This window comes from Macaca nemestrina, chromosome 6 (genome assembly GCF_043159975.1).
Source record: "Macaca nemestrina isolate mMacNem1 chromosome 6, mMacNem.hap1, whole genome shotgun sequence".
Classification (NCBI taxonomy): domain Eukaryota; kingdom Metazoa; phylum Chordata; class Mammalia; order Primates; family Cercopithecidae; genus Macaca; species Macaca nemestrina.
Window position 1 is genome coordinate 122,838,343 of NC_092130.1, and position 6,000 is coordinate 122,844,342.

The 6,000-nt window shown below is 39.8% G+C and overlaps 1 long non-coding RNA gene across 1 annotated transcript in view; it reads right to left on the bottom strand.

Annotated features, from left to right (window-relative positions):
* LOC105499355 (uncharacterized) overlaps positions 1-5,603 on the bottom strand; it is a 39,558-nt gene extending 33,955 nt beyond the window's left edge. Inside the window, exons 1-2 of the long non-coding RNA XR_011624293.1 lie at positions 5,553-5,603; positions 1,811-1,839 (exon numbers count right to left, since the gene is read on the bottom strand). This is a non-coding gene — a long non-coding RNA (uncharacterized lncRNA). The remainder of the gene's footprint in view (positions 1-1,810; positions 1,840-5,552) is intronic.
* Between the last annotated feature and the right edge of the window lie 397 nt (positions 5,604-6,000).

Consider the following 6,000-nt stretch of genomic DNA (forward strand, 5'->3'; position numbering starts at 1 on the left):
GAGACTCTGTTTTCCTCTTTATAGTTTTTGCCATCTGATGGTGAGGAAAAGACTTAATGATGCCTTTTGTTTTTGTTATTTCTGTTTTTTTTTTAATTTACCCTTTTATTTAGTACTTCTTTATAATTTTACTATTCATTAGGTCAAATGAGGACCAAATATATTTAAGATTTAGTATTTTGTCTATGATACTTCTGTTTTAGCATTCCTTACTCTCCCCCTTGCTTTCTTTGATCCTTTCGAGACATTTTAAAAAATGTAAACCACAGTGCACTGATCAGTAACATTTGTCTCTCAATATAGTAGAAATCTTTTACATCTTCCTCCAGGGTAGTTGTATTTTTTCTCCTTTTTAGCTGGTTTTCTGACTAGTGATTATGGAGAGACCCTGGCCTTTTATTCTGCTTCTTTTCATATTGGGAGATAAGGTAATTAAGAGGGACATCACTGCTCCAGATGGGTTTCAGCTCCTGCTTCCAACTTGCAAATGTTAAATTTTCTCACAATTTTTCTTCCTTCTCTCACATGGCCTCATAAAAGCACATCTTCATGGTTTTTGTGGCTCTCTCTAATAAAGAGGGGAGTATGCAGAAATCTCCTATATTCTACTTTTCTACTTTTCCTCATATCCTTTTAATTTTTTTATGATTTTAATGTTGATATACTCCAAAAATAATTCACTTTATTGTATTTCTTTAGAATTTTCAATGACTTAAGTTGATCAGAGAGAAGTAGGAGGGTAGGTTAAAAAGGAATTCTAGACCACCGGTTTTCAAGACACTTGGTAACACATACCCCATTAAAGTAGTTAATAATTTTACAATCTAAACTCTACTGTCTATTATGAAAAGACATTTCCATGGCTGGGAATGGTGGCTCATACCTGTAATCCCAGTACTTTGGGAGGCTGAGGCAGGTAGATTACTTGAGACCAAGTGTTCAAGACCAGCCTGGCCAACATGGCAAAACCCCATCTCTACTAAAAATACAAAAGTTAGCTGTGTGTGGTAATGCACACCTGTAGTCCCAGCTAGTCAGGGGGCTGAGGCTGGAGAAGTGCTTAAGCCTGGGAGGTGGAGGTTGCAGTGAGCCAAGATTGTGCTACAGCACTCCAGCCTGGGTAACAGAGTGAGACTCTGTCTTGAAAAAAAAAAAAAAAAAAGGAAAGAAAGAAAGAAAGAAAAGAAAGAGAAAGAAAGAAAGAAAGAAAGAAAGAGAAAGAAAGAAAGAAAGAAAGAAAGAAAGAAAGAAAGAAAGAGAAAGAAAGAAAGAAAGAAAGAAAGAAAGAAAGAAAGAAAGAAAGAGAGAGAGAGAGAAAGAAAGAAAGAAAGAAAGAGAAAGAAAGAAAGAAAGAAAGAAAGAAAGAAAGAAAGAAAGAAAGAAAGAAAGAAAGAAAGAAAGAAAGAAAGAAAGAAAGAAAGAGAAAGAAAGAAAGGCAGGCAGGCATTTCCTTGAGGAAATATACAATTACATTCTAAACATAATGCTTACGTTTACCTTTATTGGGTACAGAAAACTACATTATCAGTGATAGAAGGAGGTAAATATAGAACAAATTATTAAGATTAAGAAAGATTCTCAAATTTCTCTGTATTCAATAGTTTCAAGTTTCCTCATAATGTCTTTCTTTCAGGTAGATCTGATTTCCGTCTTTTTCTTTCCCCCAATCATCTCATTCCCTCTATGAGTTCCCAGAGTATGGGTATTTAAGACTGCATGGTGGTAATACTGTTTTTAGAAAGAGCTGTTTTGAAGAGTTACATGGTATTATAACAAGATCTATTTTCTTAGAAAATAAATTCAGACTTACCTCTCCATGACTGAATGATAGGGGAGCATCTATAAAGAATTAAAAAAAGACTACTAAGTTTGGTAATTCTGGGTTAGATAATACAATTCCTTTGTTTTTCCTGTGCCTGTGCCTTTTTTATTCAGCATCTTTGGATAATTTTACTATTTACTAGATTAATTGAATAAACATATTTAATTTTTGTTTTAGTACCCTCTCTCTGACACACACACACACACACACACACACACACACACACACACACACCCCATTCAGGAATGTGGACTGCTTTAGGGTTCAAATGTTCATTTCTTTTATCCAATTCTATCATATTTTGGACACCTCCAACTAGTAAGGACAAGCCAACTATTTCAAAACCGCAGCTAGTAGAGCAAGACAACAAAACCTTTTATTTCTTTTTTCCCCACTTTGGACTTGATAATGAATATAGCAGACAGTAGGAATGGTTTTGGGGAATACATGCTAAAGGTTACACATTCATATCACATTTCCATTTTTCTTTTATTTGGCAAGCATTGACATGCCCTGGACTTCTCTTAGCTTTCACTTTTTCTGCATAAAGTTTTTTTTGGTTTATTATTTTAATCTTAATTCTACCTCAATCCATCTTAATGGAAACTTCCCCAAAACAATGTTTTAGAAGAAAAACATTTAGCTCGAGGCTGGTGGAATCCCATTGAAACACCATACATTAAATTTTTATGGTTAAGAAGGGGCAGGCGTAGTCTTAGCACATGTTAGAACTTTCATATACTGTAAATTTTTTTTCTCACAAATCCAAATAAATTTCCATTGCCATAGGTAAATAATAAGTAAGACTTAATTAGCCAACATATTCCATAGCATATTTTAGAAATACTATCACAAGGGTTATACTACATCAAGTTAATTCAGAGTGTATACTCTTCACTTCAGTAATTTTAATTTAAAAAATTTTAAGTTTTAACACCAAGAATCTTCTACAGTAGATATATTTCAAGGTCTTTAAAAATTTAGAAAGAGCTGGGCATGGTGGCATGTGCCTGTGGTTTCAGATACTCAGGAGGCTGGGGCAGGAGGATCACTTGAGGCAAGGAGTTTGAGGCCAGCCTGGGCAACATAAAAAGACTCTGTTAAAAAAAAAATCATAATGTGCAATACTTGAGTAGTGGACACTGGAGGTCACAGAATACCTGGAAAGAGAACTGAATAAATACTAAACCTGATGTCTTATGATCAAATACAGAAGTCACACAATGGAGTAGTGAGTCTACACTTTCGCCCAAAGTTTATGCTCAGCATGCATTTTAAAAAGCTTTGCTTCTGGTTGAGCACGCTGTTTTCTCATGTTAACAATTATTTTGGAAGTCTGATTGTATTAGTCTGTTCTTACACAGCTATGAAGAAATACTCGAGACTGGGTAATTTATAAAGGAAAGAGGTTTAATTGACTCACAGTTCCACATTGCTGGCAAGGCCTCAGGAAACTTACAATCATGGCAGAAGGGAAAGGAGAAGCAGGTACCTTCTTCACAGGGCAACAGGATGGAGTGAGTGCAAGCAAGGAAAATCCCAATGCTTATAAAACCATCAGATCATCTGAGACTCAGTCACTCACTATCACGAGAACAGCATAGGGTAAAATGCTGCCATGATCCAATTATCTCCACCTAGTCCCACCCTTGACATGTGGAGATTATGGGGGTTACAATTTGAGGTGAGATTTGGGTGGGGACACAGAGCCAAACCATATTATTCCACCCTTGGTCCCTCCTAAATCTCATGTCCTTTCACATTTCAAAACAAATTATGCCTTCCCAACAGTCCCACAGAGTCTTAACTCATTTTTTCATTAACTCAAAAGTCCACAGTCCAAAGTCTCATCTCAGACAAGCCTGGTCCCTTCTGCCTGTGAGCCTGTAAAATCAAAAGCAAGTTAGTTACTTTCTAGATATAATGGGGGTACAGGCATTAGGTAAATGCTCCCATTCCAAAAGGGAAGAATTGGCCAAAACAAAGGGGTTACAGGCTCCATGTAAATCCAAAATCCAACAGAGCAGTCATTAAAACTTAAAACTTCCAAAATGACCTCCTTTGAATCTGTGTCTCACATCCAGGTTATGCTGATGTCAGAGGTGGACTCCCATGGCCTTGGGCTGCTCTGCCTCTGTGAATTTGCAGGGTACAGCCCCTTCTCAGCTGCTTTCATGGGCTGGTATTGAATGTCTGCAGCTTTTCCACATGCACTGTGCAAGGTGTCAGTGGATCTACCATTCTGGGAGAATGGTGGCCCTCTTCTCACAACTCCACTAGGCAGTGCCCCAACGGGGACTCTGTGTGGAGACTCTGACCCCACATTTCCTTTCTGTATTGCCCTAGCGGAGGTTCTCCATGAAGGCTCCACCCCTGCAGCAAACTTCTGCCTGTGGGACATCTAGGTGTTTCTGTACATCCTTTGAAATCTAGATGGAGGTTCCCAAACCTCAGTTCTTGACTTCTGTGCACCCACAGGCTCAACACCACATGTACGCTGCCAAGACTTGGGGCTTGCACCCTCTGAAGTCACAGCCCCAGCTATACCTTGGTCCCTTTTAACCTTGGCTAGAACTGAAGCAGATGGGACACAGGGTACCATGTCCTAAGGCTGCACATAGCAGGAGAGCCCTGGGCCTGGCCCATGAAACCATTTTTCCCTTCGAGTCCTCTGGGCCTGTGATCGGAGGGGCTGCTGCCATGAAGGTCTCTAACATGCCCTTCCTGGGGAGATATTTTCTCCATTGTCTTGGTGATTAACATTTGGTTCCTTGTTACTTATGCAAATTTCTGCAGCTGGCTTCAATTTCTCCCCAGAAAAGGGGTTTTTCTTTTCTATCTCATTGTCAGGCTACAGATTTTCCAAACTTTTATGCTCTGCTTTCTCTTGAAAGCTTTGCCACTTAGACATTTCTTCCATCAGATACCCTAAATCATCTCTCTCAAGTTCAAAGTTCCAAAGATCTCTAGGGCAGGGACAAAATGCTGCCAATCTCTTTGCTAAAGCATAGCAAGAATCACCTTTTCTCCAGTTCCCAGCAAGTTCCTCATCTCCATCTGAGAAAACCTCAGCCTGGACTTCACTGTCCATATCACTGTAAGCATTTTGTTCAAAGCCATTTAACAAGTCACTAGGAAATTCCAAACTTTCCCACATCTTCCTGTCTTCTTCTGAGCCCTCTATACTATCCCAACCTCTGTTACTCAGTTCCAAAGTTGCTTCCACATCTTCAGGTATCTTTACAGTGGCACGTCACTCCCAGTACCGATTTACTCTATCAGTACGTTCTCACGCTGCTATAAAGAAATATCTGAGGCTGGGTAATTTATAAAGGAAAGAGATTTAATTGAATCACAGTTCCATATATATATATATATATATATATATATATATTTTTTTTTTTTTTTTTAAGACAGAGTCTTGTTCTGTCGCCTGGGCGGGAGTGCAGTAGTGCGATCTCGGCTCACTGCAAGCTCTGCCTCCAGGGTTCATGCCATTCTCCTGCCTCAGCCTCCTGAGTAGCTGGGACTACAGGTGCCCACCACCACGCCCAGTTTTTTTTTTGTATTTTTAGTAGAGACGGGGTTTCACCATGTTAGCCAGGATGGTCTCGATCTCCTGACCTCGTGATCCACCCACCTCACTCTCCCAAAGTGCTGGGATTACAGACATGAGCCACCGCACCTGGCCCACAGTTCCATATTGCTGAGGAGGCCTCAGGAAACTTACAATCATGGTGGAAGGCAAAGGAGAAGCAGGCACCCTCTTCACAGGGCAGCAGGACAGAGTGAGTGAAAGTAAAGGAAATGCCAGACACTTATAAAACCAAAAGATCTCGTGAGACTCATTCACCATCACGAGAACAGCACGGGGAAAACTGCCTCCATGATCTGGTTACCTCCACCTGGTCCTGCCCTTGACATATGGGGATTAGGGGGATTACAATTCAAGGTGAGATTTGAGTGGAGACACAGAGCTGAACCATATCACTGACCTACTTATATTAAATTCAGTTGTAATCTGTTTAGTTGTAACTCATTAAGAAAGCATTTGGAATTATTTAGGTCATGATACATTTTTTTTTTTTTTTTGAGACAGAGTCTTGCTCTGTCGCCCAGGCTGGGGTGCAGTGGCCGGATCTCAGCTCACTGCAAGCTCCGCCTCCCGGGTTTAGACC